Source organism: Argopecten irradians, chromosome 7, assembly GCF_041381155.1.
Source record: "Argopecten irradians isolate NY chromosome 7, Ai_NY, whole genome shotgun sequence".
Lineage (NCBI taxonomy): Eukaryota > Metazoa > Mollusca > Bivalvia > Pectinida > Pectinidae > Argopecten > Argopecten irradians.
The window spans coordinates 15,663,050-15,688,372 of record NC_091140.1 but is presented as its reverse complement, the minus strand read 5'-3'; the positions used below and the strand labels follow the sequence as shown (position 1 = coordinate 15,688,372).

At 35.0% G+C, this 25,323-nt stretch overlaps 2 protein-coding genes across 8 annotated transcripts in view; both read right to left on the bottom strand.

Moving 5' to 3' along the window:
- The window catches only part of LOC138327667 (uncharacterized), a 293,971-nt gene that overhangs the window by 107,706 nt on the left and 160,942 nt on the right, over nt 1-25,323 (bottom strand). The gene's annotated exons all lie outside the window — the stretch shown is intronic.
- Nucleotides 1-25,323, bottom strand: part of LOC138327669 (uncharacterized) — a 252,576-nt gene that overhangs the window by 124,668 nt on the left and 102,585 nt on the right. The gene's annotated exons all lie outside the window — the stretch shown is intronic.

Sequence of the window (25,323 nt, the reverse complement as noted above, 5' to 3'; positions counted from 1 at the left end):
TGGATTTTGAAACGAAGCCATAATAATTTTCAATGCTAGATCCTCAGAATGTTAAGTTACGAGCTGAAATAAATATTTCAATTTATACTAAGTTCTTATTTACACGTAAACATGCCATATGCTGTGGTGGCCTTTGGTTTAATAGTGCACATTGTTCGGGACAGGTGGCCACGTTTGGCAAGTGGGCAGTCGTAGTGCATCGGTAATGAATAATACACGTAATACACGTGGAGTATATGGTTGACACCGGATTATTATTTGGATTTTCAATTCACTTGTGTGAAAATTTCATTTTGTTAAAACATCTAAAGTGACAGATTACGGAGGTTTTGACAAGTTTTCTTGCTAAAACAAGGCCTTACCACAATTTTTACAAGTGTAAGCCCCTTCGTTAATTTTGGCATTAGCAGGTGATACCTCAAATGTCTGGACCCTCGACTAGGCGGGATGTCCTCATAAAACGATTCTTGAATTACAAGTGTGACTTATTTTTTTTAAATTCTTAATATGCATACGTCTTTAAATTGTATTCTCAGCTTTAAGTTATATAATTCCCATAAACTAACGACGTAATGTTACCTTTTTTGGAATAATAAGGTACGTGTTGCGTGTTTTATAGGGATATTCTCCAGTGTAGTATTTCGTGACTTTATCTATTTTTGTTGTAAGACACAATCTTAATTGTAAAGTGGTCAAGAGCTAAGAATAATAGCAGGACAATTCGATGCATGCTATAATACCCGAGCGTATTTCCCTCTGGATGATATCCAGGACTTACAGAAAGTGGAAGACTAGAGAATCACTACGCAGGTATCTACGTAACGATAACAAAGGTGTTTTTAACATCGTCCGTTAGCTGAAACAAAATCACTTGGATTGATAATGGTGTAAATGCATGTCGGATTGTCCCCAGGGGCCCTAAATTCATAGAAATCATGAAAAAATAATTTCGCAGACCAAGGCAGATTTTCACAAGGGATACATAAAATCATTTGATAGCCATTTTGATGCTACTTTTATTAGGGAAAGTTACTTTTAAGACAAAATAAAAGTGATTTGAGTAGTTCTGAACTTTTCTCCACTGATGTGGTTTGGTTCAAGTTCGGCTGGCGAACTTGTTTGTTTGATTAATTTATGTCCAGCTTATATTCTTTATTTCTTTGCACTACAAACACGGAACACTCCACAGTACATGCCTGTAGGCAGATCACAGTGATACCAATTACAATTTCACCTTTCAGAAGAACTGGTTTATTCCAATATAAATTAACATTTAATGCATATTCAGAATTGTCCACTTTTAAGTGATTATGAATTAAATTAAAGTCATATGTCAGGGTTAAATACTATGTAATCATTGTTTTTTGCTTTATTTCAATTGGAGAAGCTTAATTACTATACATTTTTTTATTAGGTCACCTGTAGGTTATGGTGACCTAGTGTGACTGTAATTTACGGAGTAATTGCCCCCCTTTGCACTAATAATTATTATCGGACCGTGTGAACGCAACAATTTGAGTAAATATAAACCTATCTTAATGAAACATTGTATGTAGTCTAACATTAGAAAGATCTCGGACAAGTTCGACAGTAGCATGATTCGATTGTAATTTACGGAGTTATTACCCTTTGTTCTAATAATTATTATTGGACATTGTAAACGCGGTAACTTGAGTAAATATGAATGGAGCTTAATGAAACTTTGTATGTAGACTAACATTGGAAAGATCTCAGACAGGTTCGAAAATCAGTGTGATTTGCTTGTTATTTACGGAGTTATTGCCCTTTGCACTGATAATTGTAATTGGACCTTGTGAACGTGATAACTTGAGTAAATATAAACCGAGCTTAATGAAACTTTGTATGTAGACTAACATCTGAATAATCTCGGACGAGTTTGAAAATCTGCTTGATTCAACTTTAACTTAATTACGGAGTTATTGCCCTTTGCGATAATAATTATTGAACTTGTGAACACGATAATGTGAGTTAATATGCACCAATCTTAATGAAACTTTGTATGTAGACCTATTGGATATATTTTCCTATTTCGTGAACAAAAGACATCAGTTGGCTAGTAAATGACTAATTTTTATGAAATATCAGGTGACAGTCATTAAGGAAACGGACTAATTCCGAAGATTAGGCTAAGTCATAAAAGAATTACTACTAGTTTTATTCTAGCTGCAATGAGTGAGTTATTGTCAACAGAACTGATGTTGGGCCTGCAACATGCTGAAATGGAAGGCTACCAAATTTGTTTAAATAAATCCCCTAATTACCTTCATTTAAGGTCAGTGTCAAATGGGCTAAAATCTTTAAATGACTCCTCTATCAATATCTGACAGATCTGTAGCCATGATAATAAGTTTGTAGTCCGAGATGACGGACTACCAAGTTTGATCAAATGAATGACCTTGACTTTCATTCAAGGTCACAGTCACAAGGGTGAAATAGACTTAAATCGTAAAATGACTTTAAAATGTGGGATATTATTTCCTGAGCTAGTGAAATTGCTCTCTAAGCTAGAGTTAAATCCCGTTCGCAATTCTCTTCATTTCATCTGCGACATTCCTTCAGGTGTCGCCCACTAGTAGACATTTACTTAATGAAAATAAATTAATCTTTGTTACTTTTGCAGTGAAAAGGTTTTATTTATGTAGCAGAGATATATTTACTAAGAAAAATACCGTATAGTTATATGTACTGTACACTTACTTATTAGATATTGTAATCAAAAAAATTAAACACTAAAAAATTATAATTATGTATTATTTCAAATTTAAGAATGTATTCTTCCCCCGATCCCTAGCTGTAGCGTATCACCATGTCTGTCTAGGTCTGAATGTACCTGGACACCATGTCCACTCGTCGTGGACACTGTGATCACACGTAGTGCACTCCGTGTCTACCTGTAGTCTAAATCTTGTGCACTCTGTGTCTACCTGTAGTCTAAATCTTGTGCACTCCGTGTCTACCTGTAGTCTAAACCTTGTGCACTCCGTGTGCAAAAGGGTGTAACCTTTAGTCTACTAGCAACTGTATTTCCATTCTCGTCATCGCATGTGTAGACCTTCTTGTCAATACGTGCACACAAATTTGCAGATTTTTTTAGTGGAAATAGCATGGTACACTGCACCACACTCAAGGACTTCAAGGCACATCATTTCTCAAGTAACCATTGAAGTTCTCGTGCATCCTTGGTTTTGCACAGATCTTTTATCTTTATTAATAAAAAAATCGCCAATTAATTTCATTCACAGTCTTGCACGCCTTGATATCAACCTCGACTTAATCGTCATTATATTGACGGCGTCGTGAAAGCCACAGAAGAAGATCTAGAGTGTCTTCTATTAGAAGATTACTTTTCTCAGGTTGGGCACAATCCTGCATATGCATATGGATATAATCCTGCATTTGAGTAACAGTTACCCAGATATGAAAACACATTTGTACAACCCGTTACAATACACTCTTTCCCCATCTCTGTATGTAACCATATGCCAAGGCCAGCTGACGGCCAATGCCTCTGCCACGATTTGAACTCGGGACCTCAGGGTTACTAGTCTGATGCTCAACAGATTGAGCTAAAGAGAAGTACTCTCTAGTCGAGCGGTATATTGCAGATAGTATTCACAGGGTTACATCAGCATGTTACTCAATTGCAAAACTGTTACTCAGATGGAACCTGTTAATTTATGGGAGTGACTACTATCGCCTATAATTTTAACCATTGCAATATAATGCTATTGGGGAAAGCACTATTGCGATAGATCATGATTGAGAGCAGTATCGGTAACCGTGTTTCCTGTTTGATTGTATGCATTTTATCGTGATTGTTACACTGTTAACCTGTTACTGGAAGACTACCAAATCTCTGAGTTCATCTAGCTACATGAAAATATCTGACTATTAAAACTATTGAAAGCTTATTAGCACACTTTCAGCTATTGTTATCGACTTGTTGAATTTTCCATTGATTAATCGAATAGACAATCACAATATATCGATAGTCCAATATTTTGTTACACTCGTATTAATTTATCAATGTAAATTTGCATGACAGGCTAATCGTACAGATACAGATGCGATGGAGAGAATTGGTACTTGTCGAGAAATGGTCGCTGACCAGTAAGGGCCTGTAGAGTACCTAATCATTGTTTATATTCAGTCTGGATCATGGGCCGTAAAACTCAAACAAACAAACAAACATATATTATCTATATTTAGCTATGATATATATCATATTGTAATCTATATTATGTGTGTATAGTTTACATGTGCATAAATCTCAGTCATTTCAAGGCTTTAATATGATCGATTAGATTACACCAATAATTCTTATCATGTAATTATGCATATCAAATTATGCGTATCTTATACATTTCACATCAAGTCTGTATCATCCATATATATAAGACTGGATTATTTAGGGTAATGTTTATTACATAAAGGCTTAGGCCTGTAGTTGCTAGTTTTCTCTTATTTCCAGTTAAAGCCAATGGAATTGATCGAAGAGCAAGAACGAAAGCTTATATTACATAGGTAACTGTTTCATATTTATATTTTCAGTGTCAAAGGTCCACATTTCACTTGTGGTGACAGAATTGCCGCCGTCATAGAAACTAAGCGTGAAGGAACGAGGAAGAAGCTGGCACAGTGTGGAGTACGCTGGAGCATTATTACAGTGCACAGGCAAAGTAACTCTGGCACAGGATGCTTAGTACTTTTCCTGGCAATTCCGCTGCGACAAGTAGAGCGATGGCCACCCAACTATTAATTGTGTAAGCCTCTGGATATATATACACATACACACACAGTATATAAATAAACACTTGCTGAAAGAATAAATGCTAAAAAGATCACTGCATCTGTATCAGGGTATTTGTCATATTCACCAATGCATCTCAAGGGATGAAAAGCATTTGCAAGTTTACAGTGACAGATTCATGTGCCATGAGTACAGAAAGAATAAATGTATGGATGACCTTTTGTGAGATTAATTTCGTCCACAACTTACATTTTGGTTTCCTTTTAAACCTAGCGTCCCATTTGTTACATTTTTAGCCCACACCATCATCATTCAAATTGCCTTTTGTCCGGGGATCCGTGGTCCGTCGTCCTTTTCCCGTCCGTCCGTTAACAATTCTTGTTACTGCTATTTCTCAGAAAGTACTGAAGGGATCTGTCTCAAATTTCATATGTATGTTTCTCTAGGGCCCTCGTTGTGCATAATGCATTTTGGAAATGATCGGTCAACATGATGGCTGCCAGGCAACCATCTTGGATTTTGATTGTGAAAGTTTGTTACCGCTATTTCTCAGAAAGTACTGAAGGGATATGTCTCTAAATTTACATGTAGGTTCCCCTATGGCCCTAGATGTGCATATTACATTTTGGGAACGATCAGTTACCAAGATGGCCAACTGGCCGCCATCTTGGATTTTGGTAGTTAAAGTTTTGTTACTGCTATTTCTCAGAAAGTACTGAAGGAATCTGTCTCAAATTTCATATGTTGGTTCTCCAAGGGCCCTAGTTGCATTGTGAATATTGCATTTTTGGACCTATATGTGAACAAGATGTCCGACAGACCGCCATCTTGAATTTCGGTAGTTGAAGTTTGCTACCACTATTTCTCAGAAAGCACTGAAGGGATCTGTCACTAAAATTTCATGTGCAGGTTCCCCTAAGGCCCTATAGTTGTGCATATTGCATTTTGGGACTGATCGATGAACAAGATTGCCGATAGGCCGTCATCTTGAATTTTGATAATTGAAGTATGTGACCGCTATTTCTTAAAAGTACTGAAGGGATCTGTCTCAAATTTCACATGCAGGTTCCCCTAGGGCCCTCGCTGTGCATATTTGTATTGTTTCCAATATGAAAGTGGTTAATTAATAAACCTATAGATATACATTTTGGAATATTCACAGTATTAATTAAAATTAGGTCAATCAATAAAACCATGGTTCTCGTTTTTATTTTGTGAATTTAAAACATGAAAAGGGTTATTTAATTTTGAACATGCAAAAAAACCTTGTAATAGATTGCGAACAATGTGTATTTTTTCCATATTTATATTTCTCTTTCAACGAGGAAGTCTTAGCCAAATACCCATATTATATCACATGTCAAACTGCTGATTTTCTAAACTTTTTGCTTATCTCCAGACAGTGACAACCAGACTCTTTGAAATATTGAAGAACAGCTTTTAAGAAATCATTGATAAAGGTTGTGAAAGTCTAATCATTATAAAGCACCATTTTGGGATAAGTAACTTCCCACTTATCACCATTTTCTGCATATTGCATTTTGGAACCAGTAAGTCAACTGTAGGAAGGCTCAAAATTTCAATGTAGGTTCCCCTAGTTTTGAAAGGATGGCATTTGTGTAAAATTACAATACTGACAGTGGTTAATTTGATAAACCCTAATGGGATTACAGTTGTATTTTGTATATTCAGGATCAATTCATGCAAGTTTCAGCCAATATCGCACAGGTAGAACTTGAGAAGAAGTTCAAAAACATGTGTTTTCAAGATGGAAGCTGTGTGGCGGCCATCTTGGATTTTGGATAGACCCAAAAAATAACAACACTTTGTCGGGACCCATGTCAGGATCATTTCATGCAAGTTTCAGCCAAATCTCTCTAATAGAACTTGAGAAGAAGTTTTTTTTTTTTTTTTTCAAAATGTGTTTTTCAAGATGGCAGCTGTGGTGGCCATCTTGGATTTCAGATCGACCCGAAAAAAATAAACAACACTTTGTCGGGGACCATGTCAGGATCATTTCATGCAAGTTTCAGCAAATCGCACTGGTAGAACTTGAGAAGGAAGTTCAAAATGTGTTTTCAAGATGGCGCTGTGGCGGCCATCTTGGATTTCAGATACGACCCGAAAAATAACAACACTTTGTTGGGACCATGTCAGGATCATTTTCATGCAAGTTTCAGCCAAATCGCACAGGTAGAACTTGAGAAGAAGTTCAAAAGAATGTGTTTTCAAGATGGCGGCTGTGGCGGCCATGTTGGATTTTGGATCGGTACCCGAAAAATAACAACACTTTGTCGGGACCATGTCAGGATCATTTCATGCAAGTTTCAGCCAAATCGCACTAATAGAACTTGAGAAGAAGTTCAAAATGTGTTTTCAAGATGGCGGCCCTTTGTAGCGGCCATCTTGGATTTTGGATCGACCCCGAAAAAATAACAACACTTTGTCGGGGACCATGTCAGGATCATTTCATGCAAGTTTCAGCCAAATCGCACTGGTGGTAGAACTTGAGAAGAAGTTCAAAATGTGTTTTCAAGATGGCGGCTGTGGCGGCCATCTTGGATTTCAGATCGACCCGAAAAATAACAACACTTTGTCGGGACCATGTCAGGATCATTTAATGCAAGTTTCAGCCAAATCGCACCCGGTAGATCCTCTAGAACTTGAGAAGAAGTTCAAAATGTGTTTTTCTAAGATGGCGGCTGTGGCGGCCATCTTGGATTTTGGATCGACCCGAAAAAAATAACAACACTTTGTCGGGACCATGTCAGGATCATTTCATGCAAGTTTCAGCCAAATCGCACCGGTAGAACTTGAGAAGAAGTTCAAAATGTGTTTTCAGATGGCGGCGCATGTGGCGGCCATCTTGGATTTCAGATCGACCCGAAAAATAAAACACTTTGTCGGGACCATGTCAGGATCATTTTCATGCAAGTTTCAGCAAATCGCACCGGTTATAGAACTTGAGAAGAAGTTCAAAAATGTGTTTTTCAAGATGGCGGCTTGGCGGCCATCCCCAATGATTTCAGATCGACCCGAAAAATAACAACAACTTGTCGGGACCATGTCTTGTCGATCATTTCATGCAAGTTTCAGCTAAATCGCACCGGTTCAGAACTTGAGAAAGAAGTTCAAAATGTGAAATGTTAACGCACGGCGGACGGCGCACGGCGCACGCGGCGGACGGCGGACGACGACGGACGAAACATGACGACTATAGGTCATCCTGACCCTTCGGGTCAGATGACCTAAAAATGTACAACATTAGGTTTGGTCACACAGTAAAAACATGTAATGAACACACTTTTATAGCAAATTTCATTGTTGTCTGTAATAGAATAGCGAACTATGCTTATAAATTACAACAGAAATATTTTAATTGGTCCATAGAAGTTCCTTATATCCGTGATTTACTGAATTTTGCTTTGTAGAACCTTGTAATTATTATAACAGAGTTAGCCTTACTAAATTGTCCATTATTAATTTTTATTTAATCAAACTTAAAATCTATGTGTTGGAGGCAGTTCTATTTCTTCGAATTCTCCTTTATATATGGATTGAACATGAGCACTTGTTTTTAATTCTTTACTTACAGGACTTACCCACTGTCTGCAATAATATATTTTTAGACAACAATGTATGCACATGGAGTTCTGGACGATGGATGGATAGTTTCTGGCCTATCTTCGTCACATGAACAAATTAAAGTGAAGGCAGGGTATGTTAATTTATCTATATTAATTTATTTTAACATGACTGAAAGGGCACATCAGTTATTTCCATTGTTCATCTATGTACACATAACAATACAGGTTCTTTCTTAAGTACCCAAGGCTAGTAGTAGATTTAGTTATAGTGTACATATATCAAGTTCACAGCCAGACATCATTTGGTTCACATGTGTTATAAAGGAAAATCATACAGCAAGTCTACAAATTGTGAAACATGAACATCTTGTAATCAGTTATGTAGATATCATTAAATCATGATCAATATGCTTGTTTTGTACAAAACTATATGTGCATATATATATATACACATAAAATAATTGGAAATCTATACAAAATGTATAGGAAATTGCCCAATTGATTGTCAGACAGTGCTCCACTAGGGCACATCTTAGGCACCATTTTGTATCTGACCAAAACGTATATTAGGCAGGGTTACTATTTCGTTCTAGTAGTGTAGCAGACCCACCGTTAAGCTCAGGGTTTGATCCCAACTGGCATTGTTACATTGGGGTGCTGTAGAACACTCAAATTGGATGTAAGAAGAGAGAGATAACCTGGATTGGTGTGTGTTTTAGGGTGAACACATTTCAAAGGGGAAATTGTTAAGTAGTGTAACACGTTTTAAATGCTAAATAGGCATGTAGAGATACAGGTTAGAGTTGCTTTCTAGCTTTTCACTAGGAGGAAATTTCCTTTAGCTCAGTCAGTAGAGAAACAACCAGTACGCCTGGCGGAGGTCACAGGTTTGATTCCTACTGAGGCACACTATGCTCTTATAGGCCTAAGCTACAGTCAAACCTCGATGTATCGAAGTTCAAGGGATTTACCGTCAGAAAAACTTCTAAACATCGAGACTTTAAATTATTTGTGGTTGAAATTAGACCGATGTTTTTTTACCATGACCAACTGTGGTAGTTGTGTACATAACGTCTCCGTTCCATAAACTTTATAATCATTGTACCACAAGCAAAACAAAATAAAAACAAAGTATGCAATTAATCACATGTATTGCTATCGTTAGCAATACATATGTATATTATATAAACAAGGACTTACGTGTACTAGGCCTAACCCATGTACAAGTGTTCGTTTGGTGACTGTTTAAGCGATGGTTAATATTATGAAATTGAATATAAAAACGAAAACACGTACGTTGTAAAAACGAAAACTAAAAAGGAGGAACCGAAAGCACTACAAACACCTACAAAATACTTCGATTTAGAATGATCGATTTGCTCCTGTATTTATGCCAAAGTTGTGCAATGTAACAGTTTTGAGTATGAGTTACTAATAATGTGGCTCGCTATTTACCTTTCCGTAAATTCTACAAACCGCTTCAATGGCGGCGGCGAACATAAAAAACGACTAACTGTAATCTTTGCCGTACTAATGATTTAATAACGCAGCTTGTAAAAACAAAGCATCGGGTTATCGGCCTGATTTATGATAAAAATTATCTTGATGATATCAAGCTAGCAACACAAGCTGTCATAATCCCCTATTGTCCGGCGAAGGGCCGTTGCGAGACAGCTAGGTGTGACAGCATGCCGCGGGGTATCGGTGAACACCTGATCTGTACAGGTAAATTTTTATTCGAATCAATCGAGTGTCAGTTACCTATGATTCTATAACAAATGGTCCATGAAAAAAGTTCGATACATCGAGAACTTCGATTCATTAAAACTTCGATTCATACATGGTTTAGTTAGTAATGTTATATAGTGAAGAAATTCGGGACCAGACAAAAAGTTTGATGCAGCGAGAAATTTGATTCATCGAAGTTCGAAATCATCGAGGTTTGAAGATAATGACTCTAAGGGAGGATTTTAATCAATTGCCAAATTAAATTGTTAGACTATGTCCATATCACTGTTTACATATACATTTACATGACCTAAATACAGTACAAGTGTTTATGGTCAGAGACTTTTTAAGTGAAGTTCGTATACAAAAATGACAAAATACATTTCTCCATTTTCTTACATTGCTGGGAATAACCTGACGACAACTGCGAATATAGTTTAGGAGCGCTAGTACTGACAATGGTCTGGACCGGTGTGGGATTACAAATGTTAAACTTGGGTAGCAGTTTTTTCATGGATTAGCGACTTTGCTTGATATAACTTCCCGAGTTATTTAGTTGATATTTCAAGAAATAAACTGTTATATAATCAGTTACATATTAAATACTTTGGACCACAACTATTTCACAAGTGTTTGGATAATTTTATTCTATCAAATAAAGCAAAATATGTTATGACACAAATATTGAAATTTGGTAAAATGAAAAATGTAATCAATTTCACGAGGGGCTAAATCCCTGGCGTAAATTAGCCCGCCATGGGAAAAGTGCACGGTGGACATTTAGTAATGAGTACATCCTATTAGTCAAAATTTATTTTACTGACATCCATTGAACCTTGACAAATGTTTTCAAATGCTTCTCAGAACAAGAACCCTTGGAAAGTGAGACTCTGGAAGTATTCCACATGGTCAAACGTTAAACATTGTAGAATATGCATTTTTATTGAACATATAATTAAACAATTACAAAAAATTTTAAATCATGAAATACGGGCCACATTGCCCTTTATTGTCCCAGAGTTGACTACCTCTAATTATCAGATAGCTAATATACTTTTCTACATTTTCAGGTTCAAGAATTTTAAAATTGATTTAATGGGCCACAGGACATCACCCATGCTTCTAAAATTATTGACTGTATCATGCCTAAACCTTTCACGAAGTTAATTATACAATATTGTATAACTGTCCAAACTAACAAGCATGCATAATTTTAACATGTACAGTCATTAAAAAAATTGGACTCACGTCGGAGATTGTTGAAATTCAAATTATGGCTAGGGTAAACAGTGAGATGAGCGGATAGTATTGGTCAACGCAATTATTTCAAAATGGCTATACATGTTTGTTATAAAATAATTTGTTTTTATGTTAAATTTGCCTACCTTTATGACTCAGTATCCTTTAAGTGTTGCTTGGATTAATACAATTGTTTCAATTTAGCATAATAATCCTAAAAAAATTGGGAAAACGTACAAAAATGATCACGCTCCATTGCGGGCTACATGGTTTAGCCCCCCTGAAAATTGATAATGAGTGATTATATAAAAATTTGTCCTGGTCCGAATTTGTATAAAACATGAAGTCAAGATCCCAAAAATAGGGGGTAAAATACCCTCAAATTTTATTTTACAGTCCATTAAATAATCTGGGAAATAACAGTGAAACGATGGAATCCAGGATGGAAAATAAGTGAATTGTTTACTAAAATAACCAAAATCAACACTGATATTTGGAGGGTCGGAAGTCGGGGAGAGGCGGTATACATGGTTTTGCCCTACCAATTTAAAGTCACTATATTTACTAAAAGAATTTTACATAGTGCCCTTTGAAAATGTTGTACAAATGGAATTTAATTCAGAAAATACTGAGTCCCATTAATGATGAAATGTTTAAATAAAGACTCAACATTACAGCCCAATAAATTAAGTAATGAGTAAATCATAATCAAATTTGGGCCAATTTTATTGACCAACTTGAAGAGTAAATCAACTTTATCGAACTATTATAATAAAAAGATTAGTTTATAAGTAATATCAGATCTTCCTTTCAAATGAAAATATAAGTAACAACAATGACCAATAGGTGAATCTATGAATGATGAACGTTTGATTCCTTAAACATGGAAATGAATCATCCACCTTTATTTACCAGATTAATACATTAGTTAACAACATAAGGACCCATTTTTGGCCGATTTATTTTTGTCTAACCTTATTGAAATAATTTAAATACAAGACTTTCATTATAAATTATTACCCAGTAACATCAAAAGCTTGTTTTGAATTACTCTTTACCATCTAAAAATGTTCCAATCTTATAAAATGATAACAGATACCAAACTGCATCAAATGTTTAATATTTACTGTCAACTTATAGGGCAAAAATCTGAATTAATGATATTTATAAATTGAGTGAGGGCAAAGATCGAGATTCTTAGCGAGATAACTTTTAAAAATTAGACCATAGATGGCTCAAATCTTGTTCAGTTTTTAAGCTTCAGACAAACATTGGCCCTAGGGGAACCATCTATGACTTATTAATCCAACAAGCGACTAAAAGGTGTCCTAATGGGGGAACCCATGAGTAAGAAGGGGTGGCCCATGAGTACCGTCTATACCAGGTAATCAAATTTGCACTTTAAACACTAGTCATAAAGTTCATGATGGAATTACATTTAAAATCCATTGAAACATTCTATGGGGAAAGGTAACAGATACTTGTAATACTGTCTGTTTTGAGTGGCTTGTACATACAACCCCAGAAAAACAGAAGGGCGGGGACCCAAAGGGGTGGTAATAGAGGTAAATCCTTTAGTAAATCGCTATTTTCTAGAGTTCTGCATGGATTGTTACCAATATTTGAAAGGCTACATAATAAACATCCTTGGGGTGGATAAGGGGATTCAGAACCCTTGTATAAATTATGATGAAACACCCTCGGGAGGTCATTATTTAGGGGTGGGGTATTAGGGGTAATAGAGGTAAATTATATAAAAATCCTTACTTGTCCTAGAGTTTTATGGATTGTAACTAAATTTGTCCAGAAACTATTTTATGGGCAGAAGGATGTCAGAACATGTATATAAATTTTGATGTGAACTCTCCCCCTCAGGGGGGCAGGAATCCGGGGCCCAATAGGGGTAATAGAGCGTAAATCTCTATAATCGCTAATTGTCTAGAGTTCTGCAAGGATTGTAACCGTCCTTCAATCCCCTCAACATCATTTCGGAACCAAACAGAACTTTATAAATATTTGATTTACAGAGGTTCGTCCTGATCACCCAATTCACTTGGGGGCATCTTGGAAGGCCCGGGCCCATTTATTTAGTATAGGTCCACATCGTTAAAAATTGCTATTAGTATACAAGTTCATGATGGATATGTAACTAGTAATTACATCAGATAACATTAAAATACCTTGGGGGAAAATGGAACAGAACTTGTTTACAATTTTTTTAACCCGTTACAGGAGGTTATGAAAATCAACTTTTGGTAGATCTGAGTAGCTTAAAATTAGCAAAAATCAATTGTTCTCTGAACATTATGCTTTTCAGAGTGAAATTCCCATCATTTTGGTCCAGAACATATTGATGGAAATAATCTTGGGGAGTGGGACTGGACCTTGTATTAAATTTTGCTCTTGTCACAGAGGTTATAGGGGCGGGGGCACCAAGAGTGGGTGAGCATAGAATACATACATATTGTAGTGTAATTCACATCACATCTGGTCTTAAAGTTCTGCATGGATTGTAACAAAATTTACAGAAACATAAAGAAGGGGGATATCAGAATGTGTATAATTTTGGCTTGACCCCTGTGAACAATCAGGAGGGGCGGGGCCCAATAGCCTTGGGAAATAGCAGGTTAAATCCTATAAGGAGTTACTTGGACCCCCCGGGGGCTTCAAATAATGATTTAAAGGGTCTTGTTAAAACCTTAAATAACTAGAGGTGAGAAAATAATTTGCAAAAAATTGTATTAGGAACTGAAAAATTTTGTGCATGGCATTTTACCCAAACATCATGATACAAAGATATACCCGGTTTAACCAAAGTTTACAACCAGATTGACATCCTTGGGATAAAATTGTTGGACTGAGTATCGGGCAATAAGGGATAATTTTGGTTTGAAATTTTAGCCTACCAGGAACTTACTTGTAAGGGATCAGAGTGTACCACTGAATCAATGACCTTCAATTTGGGGAGCTTAAATGTATCCAAATTCATTTTGGGTCAGAAAAGAAACAATGAATACTGGTTTAAGAAATTTTTGGCAGTTGGAAAAAGGTGAGGCGATATTTTATTCCCTTTAATTGATTTGAATTCTGTTAATTCTGTCATCAGTAGGAAGAAGACGAAATATAAAATGGACTTATGGGTCAAAGATTATCTTAGGTATTAAAACCAATATATTGGCATTTTTATCCCTGCTAATGTTGTACTTTGATACATAAGATTTACTGAAAATTTGTATTTTACATCGTTTAAATAAATTAAATTTTCTTCTAAATTTGAAAACAATTGTTGGTATTTTTGGTAGTTTAGGTGTAACATTTTTAAATTAATAAACCGTTTATAAAAAGCGCATTATGTAACCCTTCCATAAAATTTTCTCCTGGATAATATGTATAATTATCGATAAATATGTCCATGATTATTTCAAAAACCAGTTACCATTGAATTTGGAAATGGAGTGGAAGTCACTTCCATAAAATAAAGTATCCGATAAGTAAAAAGGTTTGACTTTGGACTCTCATTTTAATAATGGGAGTATTGCTTTTATAGCAATATATAGCTATTAATAGCTATTTTAGCTGTTACAAAACTAGTGAAATACCTTCATTAGATTTCTGGAGTTATTCCGTAAAAACTGCTTGCGCCAAAAATCGACTTTGGAAACTTGCAGGACAAATGTCAGCTTAAGATAATAAAATTTTAACACTTTGCAACCACTTTTCATTCGAAACAATTTAGAGATGGCAATAATTAAGTTAATTAGCTTAATTATACCTCATCAAACATTTCAATAATTATTGAATTTTGATAAATCATTATAAACAACCACTGGCGATTTAGGGAAGAGTCGGGTTAACTTGAGTTGGTTTTTCTGAGTTCAAAAATGGGGGGTCCATCAATTTTAGTAAATAGTATAGGTAAAGGCTATTATAGTCTAGAGTGTATATGGAATCGTACTAATTTAGGCCAATTTTACATGTGCCCAACTGGGTATTAGAACTTCCCAAAAATATAAGAATCCTACCACACAGCATTAATTTTATTAGGAAGCAATTTATAGGAAATCTGAATTGAAAGTGTTCTGTTCATAAAATTTTGAAACAGTTCTGTCATATGTAAATTCATTTTTAGCTCATCCTTGGCCCATGGTGCGGGGAACAGAACTTGTATAAATTTGGCTCTGACCCCCCCAGGGGCAGGAGGGGCGGGGCCCAATAGGGGAAATAGAGGTAAATCCTATAAATCGCTACTTGTCCTAGAGTTCTGCATGGATTGTAACCAAATTTGGCCACAAACATCCTTGGGGGAAGGGGAACAGAACTTGTATAAATTTTGGCTCTGACCCCCCGGGGGCAGGAGGGGCGGGGCCCAATAGGGGAAATAGAGGTAAATCCTTTAAATCGCTACTTGTGCATAGAGTTCTGAATGGAATGTAACCAAATTTGGCCAAAACATTCTTGGGGGAAGGGGAACAGAACTTGTATAAATTTTGGCTCTGGTCCCCCGGGGGCAGGAAGGGGCGGGGCCCAATAAGGGAAATAGAGGTAAATCCTTTAAATTGGCTACTTGTCCTAGAGTTCTGCATGGATTGTAACCAAATTTGGCCACAAACATCCTTTGAACATAGGGGGATACAGAACTTGTATAAATTTTGGCTCTGACCCCCCCGGTGGGTCAGGAGGGGCGCGGGGTCCAATAGGGAAATAGAGGTAAATTCCTAAAATCGCTACTTAGTCTTTTTAGAGTTCTACATGGATTGTAACCAAATTCGGCCACAAAATCCTTGGGGTGAAGGGGAACAGAACTTGTATAAATTTTGGCTCTGATCCCCCCGGGGGCAGGAGGGGCAGGGCCCAATAGGGGAAATAGAGGTAAATCCTATAAATCGCTACTAGTCATATATTCTGCATGGATTGTAACCGAATTTGGCCACAAACATCCTTTTTGGAAGGGGAACAGAACATTGTATATAAATTTTGGATTCTGGACCCCCCAGGGGCAGGACAGGGGGGGGCCCAATAGGGGAAATAGAGGTAAATCCTATAAATCGCTACTTGTCCTAGAGTTTTGCTTGGATTGTGACCAAATTTGGCCATAAACATCCTTGGGATGAAGGGGAACAGAATTGTATAAATTTTGGCTCTGACCCCCTGGATTTGACTTGCAGGAGGGGTGTGGCCCTAAAATAAGGGTTAATAAATAAATTCCTTCAGAAAAGAAACAATGAACCTGTATTAGAACATTACTCTTGCCATATTTACAAACCAGGCCCATGTGAGCGATACAGGCCCTGCCTGGGCCTCTTGTTGAAGATCATGATAACTTGCTAAATTAAATGCTTTTGCATTCAATGTAAAGGCGATAATCAGCTTCATGTATCATTCATCGAAAGGGCCACTAGGGGATACCCTTAGCTAGACGTTTTAAACAAAAATCCCCTAAAAAATTTCTTTAAAACAATTTGACTCATCTTTCAAATTTGGCCAAAGCTTCCTTAACTAGGGTTACAACACAAAACATGTATGAAGTTTTGCCGTGACCTTGGCACAGAAATAGTCAACTAACGCATTGTAAATAAGACGTCCGTCAAGAAACTTATCATTAATACGACCTGCATGGTTTATGAAAATGAACGTTTTGTTTATTTTAATAAAGTTGTTCAAAACTTTTGGGCAGTGGGCCTTATGTGAAAAATTTTTAATGAGTAACAAGCCCGTCTAATTTTACACGTGGCACAATGATTATAAATGTAGGGTATATATATCATAGGGATCACTTGTTAATTAATTTCATGTAGCAACATTAATGCAAACCCTTGAAATACGTTTAAAAAAAATCAAAAGGTCCCAGGGGCCTGTGCTGTGGCCAAATTAATGTTGTCCAGTATAGGTGTATGACAGGGTTCCCTTTTTGATCCAAAAAGTTATTAAAATAATGTTTTATGTCATAAAACTGTATTATTTTCTGAACAGTATACTTAATTACGTATTACGTTCACAAATATATAGGCAAAATGGGACAAATAAAATTTTGGCTAAATTTTAAAGACAGAAAATATCGAAATTTTGGGTATTATTTTCGGCCATGTCAATTATTAACAATGGTGATTCACCCACTTCCAGTTTGAGTGCACCAAAAATATTTACTTAAAAGTTGGCTCATTACCTGAAGTAAATATTGTGAAAATTTCAGAATAATTGTGGACCGGTAAATTTGTCGTTTAAAGGTCTTAATGAGGCAAGGTCTAATTTTAGCAGTATTACACCGTGGTTGCACCACGGCCATTTTCAATCATAAAATTGAGAAAACAAAGAAACTAATTTCTTAATCTTATTTAATACTCATTAGTTACATTAAATTTAAAGTAATATATGATTTTATAACCTATATATTGTAGAATAATCAAAATATTGAATCACAATAACAAAGTATTTCGGAATTTTTAGGGCATTATCATTCACTTTTCAAGCTAGATGATGATAGCAACTGCATTCTCAGAAATATTATTTTTATTTACAGCTGAAAGGCATATAAAGTAAAATAATAACAAAATCTAGAAAAAAAATGGGTGGGAGTAGATGATTATGTAAGAGAATCAAGTTTTTACCAATTTTCACACATCCCGTATATTAGTGCATAGATGTATAATGTTGTTGTTTTTCAAAATATTGCGCTTTCAAAGTGTTGGCAATGGCATCAAATCACACCATTACAAGTTTTTGTTTAAAAAAACATAGACAAATTGATATATGATTTTTTTTTCGTTCAAAAATGTATTAATTTTACTATATAAGTATTTCTTAGCAGTTTAATATTTAGATTGTTCAGAACATTTTGTGATCAATCAACTGAAGTTTGATTTCGAGTTCTTTCTTTTTAATTTTCTTTAGAATTTTCATGAATTCCATAAAAGTTAACTAAGAATTTTTTTTTCAGTTAAAAAACTAACAGCATCTTTTATGGTTAATGAAACAGTCAAAAGTTTTTGAGGTCCACAGTTTTATTTTTCATAATTAGCTTTGTGTATCGTAAACACATCATACTATCAATCAAAATGGCATAAGGTTTATCATTTCAGGTAAAAAATGATTTTATAAGAAATTTGGTTATCACAACATGAATTATACATGTCAGGGGGATCCAAATAAATAAATTTATACGTGACACAAAGCTAAGTAACATAAAGTATATGCAATACACTGCATCTAAATGATTTCCAATTTGATCAGACACTCTCATTTCCTGTTTGACTGTTTCTCCATTATCTCTGTACGATTAATACCATATCCGCCAATTAAGATTTTTAGAGATGTTTTTGTCCATACGGATTACTTTACATTTACCTATAAAACTCATATTATTCTAAACTCAAAGTCAGTTTATATAGTATTGAATAAAACGGTTTCATCGCCACACACTCTTTACCACGGGGATATACACCATGTACATGTACTGTGATCGAAGCCTTTCTTTTGTGTCTATTACTCAGTAAAGCTGTTTAATTATATAATAATACTAACATGGAATTCAAATATGATTATTGACAATAAAGACAAATCAAGTTTTGATGATCTACTTACAGGTAACGTCTATTTTCATTATTAAAACTGCTACATTCAGTTAGTTATTTTGCAAATTTAAAGAAGTATTTGTCATGAATGTACATGTATCTAAATCTGAAATGATACATCACTGAGTTTCCCGAAAAAAAAAACTTAAAATTTAAAAAGATATAATATGTTAAAGTGATGAGATTTACATTTTTTAGCATGAATCAACATAAATGTTTATCAGAAGTGTTAGCCCTGAAAATAATTGAACTACTGTAGGTTTGTAACATGACCCGTGTAACCTGGTAACTCTTCCCTCTCAAACCATACAGTTACAGAATCCCGTTTTAATCACTCTCTTCACTGTAAATATGCTCTATAATTACAAAATAAATGATTAGAACAGGACATATTAGTGAAGCTACTTCAAATGCAAAACAGCTAATTGTGGTCATAAAACACCCAAATGTTTTGTAATCTTGAATATGTAAAACTTAATTTTTCTACAAAGTTTCACAAAATAAATCAATTTGAAATCATATCAAGCGTTACAGATGAGTATTGGATTATGAATTAATGTTTTGCACAGTTAGATTCGTGATAAATGATCCAAAATAAGCATATTCTTAACATTATGTAACGTTACTAAAAATAGACTATGCTATATTATAACCACCGGTCAACAATTTTTCTGAAATTTTCATAATATTTACTTCAGGTAATGAGCCAACTTTTTAGAAAATATATTTGGTGCACTCAAACTGAAAGTGGGTGAATCACCATTGTTAATTATTGACATGGCCGAAAATAACACCCAAAATTTCGATATTTTCTGTCTTTAAAATTTAGCCAAAATTTTATTTGTCACATTTCGCCTTCATATTTGTGATCATAATATGTAACTTTTTATACTCTTCAGAAAATAATACAGTTTTATGACATAAAACATTATTTTTATACCATTTTGGATCAAAAAGGGAACCCTGTCATACACCTCTACTGGGCAACATTAATTTGGCCATAGCACAGGCCCCTGGGACCTTTTGAATTTTTTAAACGTATTTCAAGGGTTTGCATTTATATTGCTACATATTACATTTAATTTCAATAAAATTGGTTCGTGGGCAAATTTCCATTGTTCGTGAAAGAGGTCCTTTTCAACATAAACACGGTAGGAGAGTAGGAAATAATTGAATAACATTCATTAAGTATCTGGAGCCATTGAATAGTGAATACGTTTTATATGTATTTTAAAAATTCCACCTAGACTAATAACAACATTAGGCATAGGCTAATCCTACTGTATGTATACGATTTTATTTTACGGAATGGAGTACTAAGCATAAGAGAACGTATCTTCATGTCAATCTGAATCTTTTATTGTATGTTTGGCGTCGAAGTGGATTATTTCAACGGAAAACAAACTATACATTTAATTGACATGTCCAAGATGGAGCTACAGGTATAATGGAGTACATGTACATGTATGCAATTTACAAACACGCATGCACCGGGTGCATGTAATAAAAGCGTGAAGTGCGTCAATTGATACTGTGTTCATATGTTTTTTTTTAAAAACTAAACTTGTTACAAAATTATAAGATTGTAACTGTCTTCACGAAGCAGAATTCACAATGCGTGCTTATTTAGTTTCACGCTCATTTCAAAATGTAAAAAATCCAGCAAAATAATAAAACAACCATTTAGCATTTTGATTTCGGTCAATACATGGTTATATCGACCACAGAAAAAATATCGACCTTGGTCAATATTTTTCTTTGGTCGATATAACCATGTATCGACCTCATCAACATGCTATATTTGTATAATATCCATGTATGGATAATTGATTTTCAGCTGAGCCTTTCTCCGAACTTACGTCTCAAAATGCCGGGTCAACATAATTTTAAAACTAATAAAACGTCGATATATGAAAGAAAAATGCACTTTCATATGTTATATCAAGCCTCGGGTATTACTACATTTATAACCCTCGGGTAAAATAGCCCTACCCTTCGTATCCACATACATATGTATGAAAGAGTCTTATAATATAGAACTATCTGGTAACGGAGCAAAAGTAATTAATTCTAAAGTTAAAATTCCTAACAGAAGCTGACGTTATCTGATTAGTTACAAGTCTTCGTTTACACGGTTCAAACTTGTAAAGTTTACAGTTAAACCTCTTAATGGAGATCTCCATATATGTAAATAAGAGTAAAATTTTTATTTTCACAAAAAGTTGAAAGAAAAGAAATCATTATACTCCTACTTTATGGTAAAGATTTAGCAGTGGTCGAAAATATTAATCATGTTGGTATTATTTTGATTGATGTTCGTCCGACACCACAGCTGATGCATGTCAAAAATTGAAATATGATGTAATGTTCATCTCAGATTTTAAAAATAACCTTAAAATTAGGACGTGTTCAAACCACACAGTACCAGAGTCGACATGGTTAATTTATTAAGGATGCACTTCTGTTGAAACTTTATCGGTCGCCTTTGTAGGCTAAATAACAATTACAAAACTCGTGAATGATTTCTCAAACGTTCGTTTATATATCAGTAAAATTGTTTCACTCAAAAAGTCATTAGAGTTTTTTCAGATTGTTATCTGTTCACTAGATTAAACAATTTCACTTGTGACATGTTTTGTATTCCACTCTGCCATTTGTTAAGTACAAATGCTTCGTTTAAATGATAGACATTTTACACCATATTATTATATAATAACATCAACGTTGCGTATTCATTTGGATAAAGAATTCCCTGAAATCATACATTGAAACGTGTTTTATTCTGTCAAAAAGATTGAAAACTAATTAGAACCATATATGTTCCTATTTCAACTTCATCGGGGTATAAAATCAATTATGTTTGCAAACTTTTGTAAGAATCTACGCGGATTCAAAAAAATTCTTTCATACCACGATAAGGTTAAAAATAGTGACATCAATGCTTAATTTTTTGGATCTGCATCAAGTCAGATACAGATCTCTGATACTAGTTGGAAGTGACAGATATCCTGTACTCCGGTCTACACCATAATATATGATCTAAACCTCTCGTCAGGTTCATATCAATATTTATGCTCAACTGTAACTTATAAATGTAAGTTTTATGTTCCGTAATTTTCATAACGATGAATCAAAAAGGGCATTTCACATGTTGTTCACCACTTCAAGTTACCAATATTTCAACAACTATAATAAGAACAATGTATAAGTATTGAAAGTACACAGGCGAATCCAAGGTCAAGATGAAATTTTACAGTACTGCCAAAAATCATTATATAGCGAAATGCGTATATTGGTCAGACCGTGGAGCCAAGTTTTGTTCTACAATTTAATTTTACAATTTACAGTGTTTTTGGTTGTTGTAAAGTGACTTCTGCAGATATATCTTCATCCAAGCATACATAGAGCATAAAACCAAGACCTTTACAATGCAACAAATCTGTGTTGTAACTTATGTTTATAAAGCACCATTCATGTTAATTTGATTTTTAATATTTAATTTATCAAACTTCATGACTGTCAATCGATTACTGAATTAAAAGTATGGTGGTTGATTACGGACATCCAGAGATTGTATGTGTTTATTATTCATGCTTTTGTAATTTTCAACTTTGGAGGCAATAAAGATAATAATAATAGAAAAAATCACATATATTTTTAATTAACTCTTCAATAATTCTGATATAGTTTTGTTCAGCAATACTCAATTAAAAAGTCCAAAATGTCTTCGATAGAATTTGTCGGTTAAACAGCTTTAAACAGTACCAAATATATATATATATATATTTTAATTACCGAAAATATATTGAACTATCAAAATTGAATGATTATAATTTTCAGACTCGGAGGCCTTCTGACTATTGAGTCTTTGGACTAATGGGCTATATGACTATTACGCCTTCGGAGTATACACAATATTGAGAATATGTAACCATGCATTTTTATTTTAACATATTTCATTTAAATTTTTACAATACAAAAAGGATTGGGCACAAGTTAAAAAAAACTTATATCAAGCCCGTTCCAGTTAATGGATGGCCTAAGTTATATGCAGATAAACTTTATTAGAGATAGAGAGAGAGAAGAGGGCGGGGGAGAGAAGATTATCAGTATTTTGATAAAAAATATTCAAACATATAATATAATGATAATGATTATAATACTAGAGTAATGGGTCTTTTCCAGCTCAGGTGACAATCACATCTGTAACACTAATCCTTATGTCATGCCATACAAACTGATCTAATGTCTATCACATACCGTGCCCACTGTAAATACATGTATCAATATCAAATACTACAAACCTTCTGCCGTTATCCCATGTACAACTTCCGTGTTCTGTGATACAAATGTACGGACTCTGATGTCCGGGTAGGTGGGTTAACTAGTAAACATTAGCCAGTGTGGTTTTGCCGCAAGGCAACTAGAAATACGGTGAGACTAACTTCGACTGTTTCAGGGACCATCTCAAAGGTTTAAATGTATTCACCATACAATGTATATTTTTGCTCGGACGTTGACAAGGACATATACAAGTCCTGTATAATATGTTCAATGATATTCATTATTTGAACAATGACTGGTGTTTAATTGTGTATATATAAATACCTAATCAACACAAAAATAACATAAAATAATTTAGCATGCGCAATCAGTCATTAGATAAAGGATAAGTGCCACGGCCATAAGTTTTTTTCGGGATGGAATTTATTATTTTTCCTATTTTTTTACTCAATATTTTTAATTGTGGTAATGGTGTTAAGTAAGTTATTTTTGTAACTGAAGAAAAATACCACTTCGCCTGCTCTTGTTTTTTATAGTGAAAAAAATTACCATTTGTCATGATCAGCGGTGGAGCATCTTTAAATATGAATAAGTTTGTTGGACTTGGGGAAACTGCGTCGGCCACAAGATGTACATTTTGTACCGGTGTAACGTTGAAAATGGACCCCTTTGAAAACTGACCTCGGTTCATTGACCCCGAAAACAGTTGAAAACTGAACTTCAAGCGCACTTTTTACACCGACCCGTTGAAAATTGACCCCGTTGAAAAGTGACCCCATAAGAACTCGTTTTTACACAACAACACAACACGACACAAAAACACCACGAAACCACACAGCATGACACAGCACAGCAACACACCAACAACACAACAACACAACACAGCACAACACAGCACAACACCATATAACAATACATCACACCACACAACAAAACTCAACAAAATAACAACACCACACAACACAACATCACACAAAATAACGTCACGCAACACAACAACGCATCACACTAAACACAACCACACAACACAAGACAACATTACAAAACAACACGACACAACATCACAACAAAACATCGCACAACACCATAACACAACAACACACAACACAACAACACACAACCACGCAACAACACACAACCACGCAACAACAATACAACAGCATCCAACAACACAACAACACTCAATTACACTACACAACACAACATCACACAAAACAACAGCACATCGCACAACATAACACAAATACACAAACACGCAACAACAACACAACACCACCCAACAACAACACACAACACCACAAAAACATAACACATCTCACAACACAACATAACAACAAAACATCACACAACAACATATAACACAACACACAAAACAACCACAACACATAACCACGCAATACAACACCACCCAAAAACAACACAATAACACACAACAACACAACACACGACAATGTCACACAACATAACACATCACAAAATCACACAACAAAACATCACACAACAACACAACACAACAACACAACAAAACCACACCACAACACACAACACAACAACAATACAACACCACCTAACAACACAACACCCGATAACAACACAACATCACACAACATAACGCAACAACACATCACAAAAACATCACGTAACAATACATTACACAAACACGAAACAACAACACAACACAAAACACAGCCACACAGCACACAACAACACACAACACAACAACACACCAATGACACACAACACAATAACATGACACAACCACACATAAATACACTACACAACACAACACAACATAACGACAAAACAACACACAACAACACCACACAACAACACCACACAACAAACAACACAAAAACACACAACCACAAAACAACACCACACAACATCACAACAAAACATCGCACAACACCACAACACAACAACACACAACACAACAACACACAACCACGCAACAACAATACAACAGCATCCAACAACACAACAACACTCAACTACATATTCGGAGGTCTATATTTCCGCCATTTTCAAATTCATTGTCTTTGAAATTAAAAACCTGTGCAGACAATAGGCTAAAGCTTACATTTACAAACATTCAACACTCTACATGAGATGTAAAGGCCCTACGAGCTCACAAATAACGGAAAAA